This window comes from Mobula hypostoma, chromosome 11 (assembly GCF_963921235.1).
Source record: "Mobula hypostoma chromosome 11, sMobHyp1.1, whole genome shotgun sequence".
NCBI classification, from domain to species: domain Eukaryota; kingdom Metazoa; phylum Chordata; class Chondrichthyes; order Myliobatiformes; family Myliobatidae; genus Mobula; species Mobula hypostoma.
Genome location: NC_086107.1, coordinates 36,050,697 through 36,067,832, shown reverse-complemented (window position 1 = coordinate 36,067,832; position 17,136 = coordinate 36,050,697). Strand labels below are relative to the sequence as shown.

Below are 17,136 nucleotides of genomic sequence, written 5' to 3'. Positions count from 1 at the left end.
GTGCAATTTCTGAACCAGGCAGTGATGCAGCTGCTCAGGATGCTCTCAATACAACCTCTGTAGAATGCGGTGAGGATGGGGGGGGGTGGGAGATGGACTTTTCTCAGCCTTCGCAGAAAGTAGAGACGCTGCTGGGCTTTCTTTGCTATGGAGCTGGTGTTGAGGGACCAGGTGAGATTCTTCGCCAGGTGAACACTGAGAAATTTGCTGCTCTTAACGATCTCTACGGAGGAGTCATCGATGTTCAGCGGAGAGTGGTTGCTCCGTGTCCTCCTGAAGTCAAAAACCATCTCTTTTGTTTTGTTCATATTCAGAGACAGGTTGTTAGCTCTGCCCCAGTCCATTAGCCGATGCACCTCCTCTCTGTATGCTGACTCATCATTCGTGCTGATGAGACCCACCATGGTCGTGTCATCGGCGAACTTGATGATGTGGTTCGAGCTGTGTGTTGCAGCACAGTCGTGGGTCAGCAGAGTGAACAGCAGTGGACTGAGCACACAGCCCTGGGGGGCCCCCGTGCTCAGTGTGATGGTGTTGGAGATGCTGCTTCCAATCTGGACTGACTGAGGTCTCCCAGTCATGAAGTCTAGGATCCAGTTGCAGAGGAAGGTGTTCAGGCCCAGTAGGCTCAGCTTTCCAATCAGTTTCTGAGGAATGATTGTGTTGAATGCTGAACTGAAGTCTATGAACAGCATTAAGAAAAGTTATCAAACTTTGGGATATGTTTGTCAAAGAGAAACACAGCATTGAAACAGGTCTTGTGTCTACTGAGTCTGTACTGGCCATTAACTATTCACTTATATTAATTCTGCAATAATCCTATTTAATTCTCACATTGGACAAGACCTTGTTGCTATATTAAATAATCTGAAAATGTTATTGCCTTGTAGTTCTAATTTGTTTTAATTATTAGTATTTTTGGAGAAGTACTAACTGATGATCTTGGATCAGTAGTCCAGATATCAGAATGCTAATCCAGTAAGGGACAGCAAGACAACCAGACCCTTTCTGAAGTAAACTGCCTACAGACAGGGAATGTTTCTTCTACTTCAACAACAAAGCTTTTTGAGTCTTGTAAATGCAGGGAATTCTGCAGGTGTTGGAAATCCAGAGTAACAGAGAAAATGCTAGAGCAACTCAGCAAGTCAGGCAGCATCTCTGGAGAGAAATAAGCCGAGGTTTCAGGCGAAGAGATTTCGTTTTTAGTCTTGCATTGAGATTTGTGAGCACTGAAGAACTTGGCTATTCTTTGACTAAAAATTGGGAGTTAAAGCTAATGTATAGACGACAACATGGTTTGTTAGCCAGAAAATGCAAGTTGGTGAATTGCTATATTGTGTATGAAAAACCTATTTTGAATATCATAAACATCTATGTTATCAATAAACCTTTAAATATGGTGATTACAGGAAATATTTATAAATTTAAATAAATTGGTTCAAATCAACACGTCACAGAAAATAATTGAGTAAGAAGAAAATATGTTCACAATTTGAGGATCTCACAAAGAACTCTTGATTCAGTTATTGGCTGTTTAGATTTTTAAAAATTGCAAATGCAGCTCCTTCATTATTTAAGCATTTAAGAGAGGCAAGAAATTTATAGTGTTGTTAGTCTACCATTGTGTTTTGAGAATGCTACTGAAATCTGCACTTAAGGGCTGAGTAACTTGATGCAAAGAGTAACTGATGAGGAAAGGCCAGAAGGATTTGCAAATAGTGGATTGTATCTACTATTCCTAATTGATCTTTTTACATAAATAACAGAAACAGGAACCAGATGAATGTCCAGTATAGGAATCTACAGAAGAAGCTTTCTATATACGTCTGTCTAAAATTATGATGTTGAATACAAAGGACAATTTTTGACATGGTCAAAAGATTAGTCTGGCAGTTGGAGACTAGAGAGGTTGAAGAATTGGTAAATATTTCTAAAGAACTAATGTTCACTTTTGCTGTTCTCTTTTTATATATTTGCAGAAGCTCTTGCCATTTTTTTTTGTTTTACTCACTGGGCAATGCCAATGTTCTCCAATTTCCTCTTTTTCTTCATTGATTTCTACATTTCTTCCCATTTTTGTACATGCTACTATTAAAAGCCTTTCCTTTCAATCTAACTCTATCATAAATTATTGTAGGTAACCACTGACAGATCATTTTACCCAAGGGTAATTATATTTAAATACCATGTGCTGTATCTTTGTTGAGACTTATAAAATATTTCCATAGTCGTAGCAGTTGATTAAATTTTCCCAATCCACTGAACCATTTCATTCCTCAAATCTCTGTAATTGCATTTCTTTAATTTTGCATACTCTAGTTTCTGATTTAAGTTTGTCAATCTCAAACTGAACGTGAAATTCAATGAAAACAACAGGAATTCTGCAGATGCTGGAAATTCAAGCAACACACATCATCCTCTGGGTCCCCCCCCCGCCTTGTCTTTCTTCCCGGACCTCCTGTCCCATGATCCTCTCGTATCCCCTTTTGCCTATCACCTGTCCAGCTCTTGGCTCCATCCCTCCCCCTCCTGTCTTCTCCTATCATTTTGGATCTCCCCCTCCCCCTCCCACTTTCAAATCCCTTACTCACTCTTCCTTCAGTTAGTCCTGACGAAGGGTCTCGGCCTGAAACGTCGACTGCACCTCTTCCTACAGATGCTGCCTGGCCTGCTGCGTTCACCAGCAACTTTGATGTGAAATTCAATTATATTGCTTTCATTTATCCTCTGAACATCCTTTACTAGGAGATTACTCTTTGCTCCTCTCTTTTCATGCATGAGCATATCTAAAATAGCCTGTTCACTGCTTGATTCTGTGACATATTCTTGGGAAAATGTTGCATGATTCCATAAGCTTGATGTCGAGATGATCTTATCCATTTTGAATGACTAGCACTTTTGAATTTTAACCCAGTGATCCAAGTCAGGGCGGCACTGTGGCAGCACTGGTAGAGCTGCTGTATCACAGCTACTGTTCATCCTGACAACCGGCACTTGCCTGTATGGAGTTAGCACATTTTCCTTGTGACTGCGTGAGTTTCCCTGGATGCTTAATTTTCTTCCAACATCCCAAAGATGTGCAAGTTTGTACATTAATTGGCATCTGTAAATTACCCATAGTGTGTAAGTGAATGGTAGAAACCAGGAGATTGATTGGAATATGGGGATTAAAATAGATCAGTGTAGGGTGAATATAATTGGAGCTTGATGGATGTTGTGGACTCATTGGGCTTAAGGGTGTGTTTCCATGGTGGATGACTCAGTAACTTAATGATATTTGATTTGCCCATTTGTTGTAAAGGTTAAATTCCTCAATGAATATTGCTAAACCATTTTGATGATTGATGCTATTTTCAATACTCAGGACTAGAATATAAAAGTGAATAATTTTTCAAAGCTCTCATTAAACCACATTTCTAGCACTATGTACAGTTCTGCACATTGCTCCTCAGAAAGAATGCATATCAGGAGTGCAAAATTGACTCACCTGGCATTTTCGAGTGTTAGGCAATGAAGAGATGTTATGTGAACTATGCAAAAATGTGATTGAAGTTTTAAAATTTTTAGAGTCATAGAAAATTAAAGCACAGGAATAAGTCCTTTGGCCCATCTAGTCTATGCTGAACTATTTATGCTGCCTACTCCCATTGACCTGCACTGCGACCATAGCCCTCCATACCCCTACCATCCAGGTTTCTATCCAAACTTCTCTTAAACGTTGAAATTGAGCTCGCACGCACCACTTGCGCTAGCAGCTCATTCCACACTCCCACGACCCGCTTACAATTTTTGTGAGGAATAGAGAGCAACTTTTGTAAGTGTTGATGAGACTTCCTCAAGAATCATTTTGTGATGTTTCAATTAATTGTACCTCTGAAACCATTAAGTTAGTGTTAGCTAAGGTATAAAGTATGTGTCATTGGAAGGTGGAAAAATTTACATTTCAGGTCTGTCACAATCACATTTAATGGTGGATTAGATTCAAGGAACTGAATGATCTGGTCATAATCCAGTTGCTTCAAAAGCTGAATGGGATTTGGCAGATAATCTATAACACTTGTGGATGGGGTTAGGGAGGAAATGTGGAGATGATTTCAAGACCATAAGATGTCGGAGCAGAATTCAGCCCATTGAGTCTGCTCCACTGTTCCATCATGGCTGATCCATCATCCCTCTCAACCCCATTCTCCTGTCTTCTCCCTGTAACCTTTGACAGCCTAATTAATCAAAAACCTGTTGACCACCACCTTAAATATACCCCATGACTTGGCTTGCACAGCCGCCTGTGGCAATGAATTCACAGATTCACCATCCTCTGACTAAAGAAATTTTTCCTCAACTTTGTTCTAATTGGGTGTCTTGCAAAAGCCCAAAGCCATTAAAAGTCCCTCAAATGATAACCCTTTCATTTCTGGGATCATTCTTGTGAATCTCGTCTGGACCGTCTCCAATGTCAGCACATATTTTCTTAGATAAGGGCCCAAAACTCTCACAATGTTCCAGGTGCCGTGTGACCACTGCCTTAGAAAGCCTAAGTGTTACATCCTTGCTTTTGTATTTACAGTCCTCTTGAAATGATGCTAACATTGCATCTGCCCTCCTTACCACCAGTTCAACCTGCAAGTTGACCTTCCGGGAATCCTGCCCGAGGACTCCCAAGTCGCTCTGCACCTCTGATTTTTTAAAATTTCTCCTCCGTTAGAAAATAATTCACATCTTTATTCCTTGTGCCAAAGTTCATAACCATACAATTCCCTACATTATATTTCATCTACCACTTCTTTGACCATTCCCCCAGTTTGTCTGAGTCCTTTTGCAGACACCGTGCTTCCTCAACACTACCTGTCACTCCATCTATCTTTGTATTGTCCGCAAGCTTGGCCACAAAGCCATCAATTCCTTCATCTAAATAATTGACATACAGTGTAAGAAGAAGCGGTTCCAATTCCGACCCTAGCAGCATACCACTAGTTACTGGCAGCAAACCAGAAAAGGCCTCCTTTATTTCCGCTCTTTGGCTGCTGCCTGCCAATGAACCAAACTTCTATCCATGCTATTATCTTTGCTTAATACTATGTAATACTTAATTATTTTGTTAATTCATCCCATATGCACTACCTTGTCAAAGGTCTTCTGAAAACCCAAGTAAACAACATCCATTGACTCTCCTTTGTCTATCCTGCTTGATACTTCCTCAAACAATTCTAACAGATTGGTCAGGCAAAATGTTTAGGCAAAACCATGCTGACTTTGGCCTATTTTATCACGTACTTCCAAATACCCCAATAGACTCCAACATCTTTCCAACCACTGATGTCAGGCTGACTGGCCTATACTTTCCTCTCTTCTGCCTCTCTCCCCTCTTGAAGAGTGGAGTGTCAGGTGCAATTCTCCAGTCCTCAGGCATCGTTCCAGGATCTAGTGATTCCTGAAAGATCATTACTAATACCTCCGCAATCTCTTTAGCTATCTCTTTCTGAACCCGGGCTTATAGTCTGTCTGGTTTAGGCAACTTTCAACCTTTCAGCTTCCCAAGCACCTTCTCCTTAGTAATAACAACTTTAGCCATTTCTGCCCCTAGTACTCTCGAATTTCTGGCATACTGCTAGCATATTCCACAGTGAAGTCCTATACTAAATACTTATTAAATTTGCTTGCCATTTCTTTGTCCTCTATTTCTGTTTCTCCAGTGTCATTGTCCACTCTCACCTCTTTTTTACTCTTTATATATCTGAAAAAAATGTTTGTATCCTCTTTGATGTTATTGGATAGCTCCTTAAATTTTTTTAACCTTTTCTCTCCTTATGTTTTTTTTAGTTGCCCTCTTTTGGTTCTTAAAAGGTTCACAATCCTCTACCTTCCCACAAATTTCTGCTATATTATATGCCCTCTCTTTTGCTTTTATGCTGTCTGTGACTTCCCTTGGCAGTCTCTGTTGCCTCATCTTCCTTTGAGAATACCTCTTTGTCTTTGAGTTGTATCTATCCTGTGTCTTTTGAATTGACTCCAGGCACTCCAGCCGTTGCTGTTCTGCTGTCATCCCTGATAGTCTCCCCTTCCAGTCAACTTTGGCCGGCTCCTCTTTCATGCTCTACAATTCCATTTACTCTACTGTAATATTGATACATTTGATTTTATGTTCTCCTTCTCAAACTGCAGGGTGGTTTCTATCATATTATGATCACGACTTCATAACGGTTCCTTTACCTTAAGCTTCCTAATCAGATCTGGGTCATATATAACAACCAATCCAGAATTGCCATCCCTATAGTCAGCCCAACCACAAACTGCTCTAAAAAACCATCTCACAAACAAGAGAAAATCTGCAGATGCTGGAAATCCAAGCAACACACAAAATGCTGGAGGAACTCAGCAGTCCAGGCAGCATCTAAAGAAAAGAGAACAGTTGACGTTTTGGGCCTGCCGAAGGGTCAAAATCCAAACATTGACTGTACTCTTTTCCATGGATGCTGCCTGGCCTGCTGAGTTCCTCCAGCATTTTGCACGTGTTGCTAAAAGTCATCTCATAGGCATCCTTTAAATTTTCTCTCTTGGGATCCAGCACCAACCTGATTTTCCCAATCTACCTGCATATTGAAATCACCCTTGATTAATTGCAACGTTGCCCTTTTTACTTTCCTTTTCTATTTCCCATTGTACTTTGTAGCCCATATCCTGGCTATTGTTTGGAGGTCTGTATAACTCCAATCAGGGTCTTTATAGCCTTGCATTTTCTTAACTCGACCCACAAGGATTCCACATCTTCTGATCCTATGTCACCTCTTTCTAAGGATTTGACTTTATTTTTTTACAAACAGAGCCACTCCACTCCCTCTGCCTTACCTGCCTGTTCTTTCAAAAGAATGTGTACCCTTGGATGTTAAGTTCCCAACTATCAGCCATGACTCTGAGATGCCCACAACATCATACCTGCCAATCTCTTAACTGTGGCACAAGATCATCTGCATTATTCCGTATACTGGATGCATTCAAATATAACACCTTAAGTCCTGTATTCATTACACTTTTTGATTTTAGCCCCCGTTGCATTTTAACCCATCCCATTAACTGCAATTTTGCACCAATCAATTGTCTGCCTTCCTCACAGACACAGTACACATTGCATCTGTTTGTATTCCAACAATTAATTTAAACCCTCTGTCACGGATCCAGCAAACCTGCTGCAAGGATATTGGTCCCACTCAGGTTTAGGTGTAACCTGTCCTTTTTGTACAGGCAATACCTTCCCCAGAGGAGATCCCAATGATCCAGAAATCTAAAACTCTGCCTCCTGCACCAACTTCTCAGCCACGCATTCATCTGCCAAATCATCCAATTCTTACCCTCACTGGCACATGGACAGGCATCACCCCAAAGATTACTACCCTGGAGGTCCATCTTTTCAGTTTTGTGCCTAACTCCCTGTATTCTTTCTTCAGGACCTCCTTTCTTTTCCTACCTTTGTCACTGGTACCAATATGCAACACGGTTTCTGGCTGCTCACCCTCCCCCTTTAAAATGCCATGGACCCCACCTGATACATCCCTGACTGGAGGCAGCATCTCATAAACGGTGTCTCTTTGCCAACAGAATCTGTTTTCTGCTCCCCCCATCACTAATGCTCTCCTCTTTTCCCCCTTTCTCCTTTTAGACTCAGTGCCAGAGGCCTGGTTGCTGTGGCTTCCCCCGGTAGGTCATTTCCCCACCCCCAACAATATCCAAAACGGTATACTTATTACTGAGGGGAACATCCATAGGGGTACTCTGAACTGGCTGCCTGTTCGCTTCCCCTCTCCTGACGGTTACCCAGGCACCTGCCTCCTGCAACTTAGGGGTGAATAACTTCCTGTAGCTCAATGCACTTTGTGCAGATGTAGCTATCCGGGATATTGGAGGTCTCCCAACTTCCCACACCTCACACAAGGAACATACTAACACCTCTGGATTCATTTTCAGTGCACTAGCTATGTACTAACAGAAAAATAAAACTTACTAGAATCTTTCCTACATACTTATTTAGAATGTCTGCCTGTGCCTGCCCAAGCCCATTGAGCCAAAGCTGGACCACTCTTAATTATCTGTGCATTCCGGACTCTTCACAAATACACAGGGTCGGCAAGAAAATCCAATAAACCAACTACTGAAGGCTGGAAGAATTGATCATATTTAGATTGACTGCATGATTTCCATAACTCCCAGTTGTTAAGAACCATAATTATTTTGTTGGCCAATACTGAAGTGTCCTTCGTAGTTACTAGAAGATGAGTCATAGATGGAAATCTAGATGTATTATTCAGCTGTTACTCTCAGCTGAAAGGCCAAACATAATAAGTACTCTTTTTAACTGGCTTTGAAGTGTGTTTTTCTACCCAGCACTCCATACAAGATTGTATTCAATGAACAATCTAATAAGGATGCAACTAATAAGGATTATTTTCATCATTGTCCCTGCCAGTTATTAACCAGGAATAACATGCATTCTTGAGCATTGTAGAGAAAATATGAAAGACAATATGGATTAATAGCACCATTTAACAAGAAGATACTTTATGCAAACTAGACATCAATGATTCAACTTGCAGTAATTGCAAAGATTAACACAATCATTAAATATGTTAAAAACCATAAAGAGATCCTTACACAGAAATGTGCTTCATTGCCATTTATTTAGTAGGATGACGAGCAAGAAGAGCTGCAGGGTGTTTTATTTATAATGTGAAAAACATGGAAGTGAAAATTTTGCTGCATTTCAGTATAATTTACATCGTGTAAAGTACTGGAAACAGTGCTTCAGAAAGAAAGTACCTGTGTGTTTAGCATGGTAATGCAATTGACCACTTCCAAATTTTGTGCTTCATGGACCACAGAAGAGGGAGAATATTGATAGTGTAGACCGGAATCAAAATTGAATATGTTGTTGAGAGTAGATTAGAAATGGAATTGCAATCAACAAGTTTCCACCAATAATTGGTCAGTAACAGTGAGACGATACAGTCAGTGATGCAGATAGAATTGATTAATTTAATAGCAATGGAATACTGTAAACTACAATATATTTACATGCAGTGATGCATTACTGTGCCAATACCTGGATGTCTATATTAGGCTCATAACTGTAGAATTGTTCTAGCTTTGCTTTTGAGGTTTAGCTGTATTAATTAATTCATTGTTTTGCCTGGGACACACATAGATAATTTGAAGTATTTTACGTTAGGTAGCATTGTTGAAATATTGTTACTGTCATCTTCTTAGCCAATCCCTTAGGACAACTGATGTCTTACTTCCACTCCAGTTCTTATTGTAGAGTTGAAAATGTCTGTGTCTAATTTCTTTTAACATGGGGTAGCTGTTAAAGACCAGTTAGTATCTTGCCTTCACAGAGCAGGAACTTGATCCATTGGCACTGCCCAGCATTTGTCAACTCAAATAAGATTGAAAGTGGTAACCTGTAAATAGCCCTGAATATACAATAGTTCAATTCCACCGCTGTATGCGAGAAATTGTACATTTTCTCTGTGACCATGTGGGTTTCTGCTAAGTGATCTGGTTTCCTCCCGTATGCCAAAGATGCATAGGTTAATAGGTTAAGTGGTCACATAGCATGAATTCGTCGAGCTAGAAGGGCCTGCTGTGTTTTATCTCTAAATGAAAGGTACAAAGTCACTGAGGTAGATATTGCAGGGTATAGTACAGCCAAACATTGACGAGCAAAAACTACAGATGTTGGAAATCAGACATAAAATCAACAAATCAAAGAAATATCCAGCATCAGGGAGCAGGTATTGAGAAAGAAGCAGAGTTAATGTTTCAGGTCAGTGACCTTTCATGAAGACATAACATTATGAAAATCATAAATGGTACCATGTGCAACCCTAAGATTCATTTTCTTGCAGGCATAGTAAATCCAAGAATCATTATAGCATAAATAAAATCTCACACCCAATAGTGGACAAACAAACAGTGTGCAAAAGGCAGCAAATTGTGCAAATACAAAATGAAATAAATATGCAATAAATCTCAAGAATGTGAGATGATGAATCTTTGAAAGTGAGTCCGTAAGATGTGGGAACCATTCAGTGATGGGGCAAGTGAAGTTGAATGAAGTTATTGCCACTTTGTTCAAGAGCTTGATGATGAAGGGTATTAATTGTTCCTGTACCCAGTAGTGTGAGTCCTGAGGCACCTGTACTTTCTTCTTGATGGCAGCTGTGAGAGGAGAGCATGACCTGGGCAGTGGGGTTCCTGATGACAGATGCTGCTTTTCTGCAGCAGCACTCTGTGTAGATGTGCTCAATGGAGAGGAGCTGTTCACCAGTGATGGACTGGGCCTTATCTATTACTTTTTGTCGGATTTTACTTTCTAGGGTGTTGGTGTTCCTGTACCAGGCTGTGATGCAACCAGTCAGTATACCATTACACATCTACTGAAGCTTGTCCAACTTTTAGATGTCATGCCCAGGATGTCTGAAATGATAACACCAACGAGTTAAGTTGCTAACCTTTTCCACTTTTGATCCACCACTGAGGACTGGGTCATGGTTTTCCGGTTTCCTCCTCCTGAATCAAGAATCAGCTCCTTTGTGTTGCTGACATTGAGTGAGAAGTGGTACCACTCAAAATCCAAGAGCCAGGTTTTCAGTATCCCTCCTATCTGCTCATTCATCACCACCTTTGATTGGGCCAATGACAGCGGTGTCGTCAGCAAAATTAAATGTGGCATAGGAGCTGTGCTTAGCCACACAGGCATAAATGTAAAGCAAGTAGAGCAGGGGGCTAAGCCACAGCTATGTGTTGTACCTGTGCTAAGGGGGATTGTGGAGGCGATGTTGTTGCCAATCTGAACTGACTGGGATCTGCAAGTGAGGAAATTGGGGATCCAATTGCACAAGGAGGTATTGAGGCCAAGATCGTGAAGCTTATTGATTAGTTTTGAGGGGATGATAGTATTGAATGCTGAGCTGTAGTTGATAAAGACATCGTGATGTATGCATCTTTGCTGTCCAGATGTTCCAGACATGAGTGAAGAGCCAGTGGCATCTGTTGAGGACTCGTTGTGCCGGTAGGCAAATTGGAGCAGATCCAAGTTGCTTCTCAGGCAGGAGTTGGTGTGTTTCATCACCAGCCTCTCAAAACACTTCAACACAGTGGATGTAAGTGCCACCAGACGATAGTCACTGAGGCAGGTTACCTCATTCTTCTTAGGCCCTGGTATGATCGGGGCCTGTTTGAAACAGTTGGGTACCTCAGACCGCTAAAGCACAAGGTTAAAGATATCGGTGAACACTGAAGCCAAGAAAAAAGGTTAAATATCGAATGTTTTATGTTTGAGTTGGGGGAGGGGAAGGAAAAACAAAGAGAATGGATGAGACCAAGAGAAAGTAAATTATTTCACTGTTGGTGGTGTTGGCTGAGAGAGGGTGATAAAGGTTGAAGAATTAATGTAATAATGTAACAGTTGCCCCTGAGTTTCTTGCTGCCTGTCAGATTAATTCTCCTGTTGCATTTCCACCATTCTGCCTTTGGCCTCATACAGAATTTTCTAAATTGCCATTTTTTCTGTTACTGATCCTGTATTCATTCCACAGCAATGTAGAATATTTCTGTCAGGTAAAGGCAGCAAATCCTCTTCATACCAAAAATAATGTACCTGCAATTAAAGTGCCTAAATTCTTTTGAAATTTATTCGCAACATCGGGAGTGTACACTCTATATTTTGGGTAACAGGCTGATCAAATATCATTGCTGCATTTGTTGTCTTGATTTCTTTTCTTGAGGCGATATTGAGCTGCTGCCTGGGGTTGGTGAGACATCTCCTTACAGCCCTTCGTAGTCGAATGGCAGACAGTCTGAGTCTTCTCAAGCAAGCGAATATGTTGTTTTGCTGTTACTTTCTACTGCATCTGTCATATTTTATTTTCTTGTGTATTACTGAATTTTGGCATAAGCTATTGAAATTTTAGGAGGATGGAAACAGTAATGCATGAAAATGAAACACGGGGTGCTTTTAAAGAGAAAAGCTGTTGACAATTTGATTTCCCTTCACCAATGTGCATACAAGGGCATTAACCTGTGTTCTGCCTGTTTTCTGTGTGTACAGTGCATGCTAGTGTTGTCAACTACAAATGATTGTGATATGTGCCCAGCCCTCTGATAAACAACATGAATTTTGCCTCCATGGCCTGGAACTTTTTGCTCAAGCTTGATATGTATTTTGTTGTCACACAACCTTCTGAAATATGTTCAGTTTTTAACATATAAGTCAATTTTGGTAGATCTTTGGAGGCAGGTATGGGTTAAATCCATGGCCATACTTTATTTCAAAATTCAAAGTAAATTTTATTATCAAAGTATATTTATGCCACCATATACAACCCTGAGATTTATTTTCTTATTGGCATATTCAACAAATCTATGGAATAATAACTATATCAAAATCAATTATAGTTATTTTGTAACTTCCTGCATTCTGAGCCAAAGATTAGCTTACTGGCGACCACATGTAGTCAGAGAACCTACCACTGAACTTAATCGGCAAGCAGTCATCCAGGATATATTCAGTGGCTTGGTTTGAATTGCAGTGGCAGACCGAGGCCTTTGGTTACTTAAAAGAAAATCACAGATTTATGGATGTGTAAACCTTTTTCTATTGTTTTCTATAAGTTGAAACTCAACTCCCTCTTTCCAAGGTACCTTTGGTTCTCCTGTAACTCTTACACTTCAAAGAAGATTGGTAAGCATAACCTAGGAAGGTGATGTCCCCTTAAATGCAAATTCATGAACTTTTCCACTCTAACACAGCAATGAAATCATATGAGATGAACATTAAAAAAGGGCATTTCCTAATCCATTTGCAAAGATTAATCACCCTGCTGTTAATTGAAGTTTTCTGAGGGCTTACTGCACCAATACACTTCTGATTGTCCCCATGTCTCTGTGTGGGTATTTAATTGGCCTGGATAATGACCATAACTCACCTGCTTTGATTGTACTTGCAATGAATATAAATGGAGTTTAAATTACAGTGAATTCCAATTTCAGGTCCAGTTAAAGCAAATAATGTGGATAATTCTTCTTCTGCATAAGAGAATGACATCATTAACTAGGGGATCACATACACATTATGAGATAGAAGCAAAGGCTATTTATTTATACGATTTTAAATATGTTCTGAACATGGATTAGACAACAGCCTTGAGTAGTGTGCTTAGCCCACTGGTCTGGGGATGAGGTTTCTAAGCAATTCACCTTGCATCCAATGATAAGATTGCACAATCCTGTGGATCACTCTGACATAAATCAATGCTATGCATCAAATAATCAAAGTTCAAAGAAAATTTACGATCAAAGTACATCTATGTCACCATATTCAACCCTGAGATATATGAGAATTAATGAAAGACTGCACCCAACAGGACAAACAACCACTGTGCAAAAGACAACATACTGTGTAAATACAACAGAAAATAATAATAATAAGCAAATAAGCAACACATATAGAGGACATGAGATGAAGTGCCATTGAAAATGAGTCCGTAGGTTGTGAGGACACTTCAGTGATATGGTTAAGTGAAGTTGAGTGGCTGTCGCCTCAGGTTCAAGAGTCTGATGGTGAGGGGTAAATAACCCTCTTCAGCTTCTGAATCTATAGACTCATTTCCAGAGCTGGACTTACATGGAAGTACAGTTCCGAATTGGTAAAGCTTTCAGGAAAGTGAATGTGTAAAGATAATCGAGGTGTGAATAAAAATATGCATAGGCTTTTGGGTCCCGTGCCTGGGATTCTCAAAGGGTCACAGTTCCAAATCTTGTCAATCAAGCTGCATTGATTTTGCTGAAAAAGAGGACCCCTTCTAGCTAGAATATTGTGGATTGGGTAGAATGATTTAATGGTTTGGAAGACAGTTTATTAAAGAGGGAAAAAGCAGACTGATTGTTTTCTGCTACCCAAATGTGGCAATAACATTTGCAGTAGCTGCAATCTCCAAACTATTTCCCCAACAGTGCATCAAAGAAGTAACATGCAGTCAAATCTCTTCAGGTTTTATTCTTTCTAGGGATTGAAGTTGAGTCAGGTATCTCAAATTAACTTGTGGATCAAAGATGTTTTGTCAATTTTGCTACAAAGATGATACATAGATTAATTTGGATATTAAACTAATATCTAGGTTCTAGTTGTGAGTGATATTTTAAAATTGCAGTAAATATGAAGGTATTCAGTGCAGTTGGATTTAATACTATATTTGACCAAAATACAAGCTGTCATCTCACTGGATTTAAATGCTGCAAAAAAATTAGGAAAACCATTATAAGGATAAAGGATTCTTATAAGCAGCCCAGTACTTCTGGTATATGGATAAATATTGTACAACATGATCTAAAAGAAAGCAATAAACTCAACGACAGAGGGATTTATACTAATCCCTTAAGCAATTTTGTGGTCTCTTTTCCCAAAGGAGATAAAAAGCTACATTTAGAGATTTGCATTTTCTGGTGTTGTTTAAAATGGGGAATTGATAAGAAAGCTGTGTCTTTAATTCCACACACAGATCATTCCTACACTGCAATCAAGTGTCACAGCACCTGCTGCTTTCAATGGCTTTCACTCAGAATCTCAAAGTCTAGATTCATTGCTCCATTGTTGCTGGGTCACAACACTTAAACTCTGCCCAACAGAACTGTGGGGGTGACATCTCCAGACAGAATATGTTGGTCCAAGAAGACACGTCATGCCTTCTCAAGGCCAACACCCAGGATGTGAAAGGTAAATGCCGGTCTTCTTAGCAAACCCTACATCTAAAGAATGGCTTTAAAATTAAGATGAAATAATATTATCCATTTTATTTTCCTTTTGCAAACCAGTTTTTTTAACCCCCCCCCCAAATTTGGCAGTACCTAGTTCCTTGATTTAAAGTTCAACTATTTCTCAATACAATGGTACTGTAAACAAAGTGTATTGAATTGAATTGACTTTATTTCTTACATCCTTCACATACGTGAGGAGTAAAAATCTTTACATTCCATCTCCATCTAAATGTGCAATCATAGTAATTTATAATAATTTATAATAAATAGAACAGTCAATGTAACATAGAAATACACTCAAATCAGCATGAGTTAATCAGTCTGATGGCCTGGTGGAATCAGGAGCTTGTTGGTCCTGGCTTTAATGCTATGGTACTGTTTCCCTGACGGTAGCAGATGGAATAGATTGTGGTTGGGGTAACTCGGGTACCCAATGATCCTTCAGGCCTTTTTTCACACCTGTCTTTGTAAATGTCCTGAATAGTGAGAGGTTCACAACTACAGATGTGCTGGGCTGTCTGCACCACACTCTGCAGAATCCTGTGATTAAGGGAGGTACAGTTCCCATACCAGACAGTAATGCAGCCAGTCAGGATGCTGTTAATTGTGCCTCTGTAGAAATTTCTTAGGATTTAGGGGCCCATACCAAGCTTCCTCAACCATCTGAGGTGAAAGAGGCGCTGTTGTGCCTTTTTCACCACACAACTGGTGTGTACAGGGCAGGTGATATCCTCGGTGTTGTGGATGCTAAGGAACTTAAAGCTAATTACCCTCTCAATCCCAGATCCATTGATGTCCATAAGACCATAAGACAAAGGAGCAGAAATCAGCTGTTCGGCCCATCGAGTCTGCTCTGCCATTTTATCATGAGCTGATCCATTCTCCCATTTAGTCCCACTCCCCCACCTTCTCACCATAACCTTTGATGCCCTGGCTACTCAGATACCTATCAATCTCTGCCTTAAATACACTCAATGACTTGGCCTCCACTGCTGTCCGTGGTAACAAATTCCATAGATTCACCACCCTCTGACTAAAAAAATTTCTTTGCATTTCTGTTCTGAATGGGCGCCCTTCAATCCTTAAGTCATGCCCTCTCGTACTAGACTCCCCCATCATGGGAAACAACTTTGCCACATCCACTCTGTCCATGCCTTTCAACATTCGAAATGTTTCTATGAGGTGTCCCTTCATTCTTCTAAACTCCAAGGAATATAGTCTAAGAGCGGACAAACATTCCCCATATGTTAACCCTCTCATTCCCGTAATCATTCTAGTGAATCTTCTCTGTACCCTCTCCAACGTCAGCACATCCTTTCTTAAATAAGGAGACCAAAACTGCCCACAGTACTCCAAGTGAGGTCTCACCTGCACCTTATAGAGCCTCAACATCACATCCCTGCTCCTATACGCTATTCCTCTAGAAAAGAATGCCAACATTGCATTTGCCTTCTTCACCACTGACTCAACCTGGAGGTTAACCTTAAGGGTATCCTGTATGAGGACTCCCAAGTCCCGTTGCATCTCAGAGCTTTGAATTGTTTCCCCATTTAAATAATAGTCTGCCCATTTATTTCTTCTGCCAAAGTACATAACCATACACTTTCCAACATTGTATTTCATTTGCCACTTCTTTGCCCATTCTTCCAATCTATCCAAGTCTCTCTGCAGACTCTCCATTTCCTCAGCACTACCGGCCCCTCCACCTATCTTCGTATCATCAGCAAACTTAGCCACAAAGCCATCTATTCCATAATCCAAATCATTGATGTACAATGTAAAAAGAAGCAGCCCCAACACGGACCCCTGTGGAATGCCACTGGTAACAGGCAGCCAACCAGAATAGGATCCCTTTATTCCCACTGTTTCCTGCCAATCAGCCAATGCTTTATCCACGTATGTAACTTTCCCATAATTCCATGGGCTCTTATCTTGTTAAGTAGCCTCATGTCTGGCACCTTGTCAAAGGCCTTCTGAAAATCCAAATACACAACATCCACTGCATCTCCCTTGTCTAGCCTACTTGTAATTTCCTCAAAAAATTGTAATAGGTTTATCAGGCAGGATTTTCCTTTAAGGAATCCATGCTGAGTTCTGCCTATCTTGTCATATGCCTCCAGGTACTCTGTAACCTCACCCTTGACAATCGACTCCAACAACTTCCCAACCACTGATGTCAAGCTAACTGGTCTATAATTTCCTTTTTGCTTCCTTGCCCCCTTCTTAAATAGCGGAGTGACATTTGCAATCTTCCATTCCTCCAGAACCATGCCAGAATCTATCGACTTTTGAAAGATCATCGCTAATGCCTCCGCAATCTCCACAGCTACTTCC

General features: G+C 40.4%; 1 protein-coding gene across 1 annotated transcript in view; it reads left to right on the top strand.

The window, feature by feature from the left end:
* LOC134354260 (serine/threonine-protein kinase BRSK2-like) overlaps positions 1 to 17,136 on the top strand; it is a 1,028,846-nt gene that overhangs the window by 230,149 nt on the left and 781,561 nt on the right.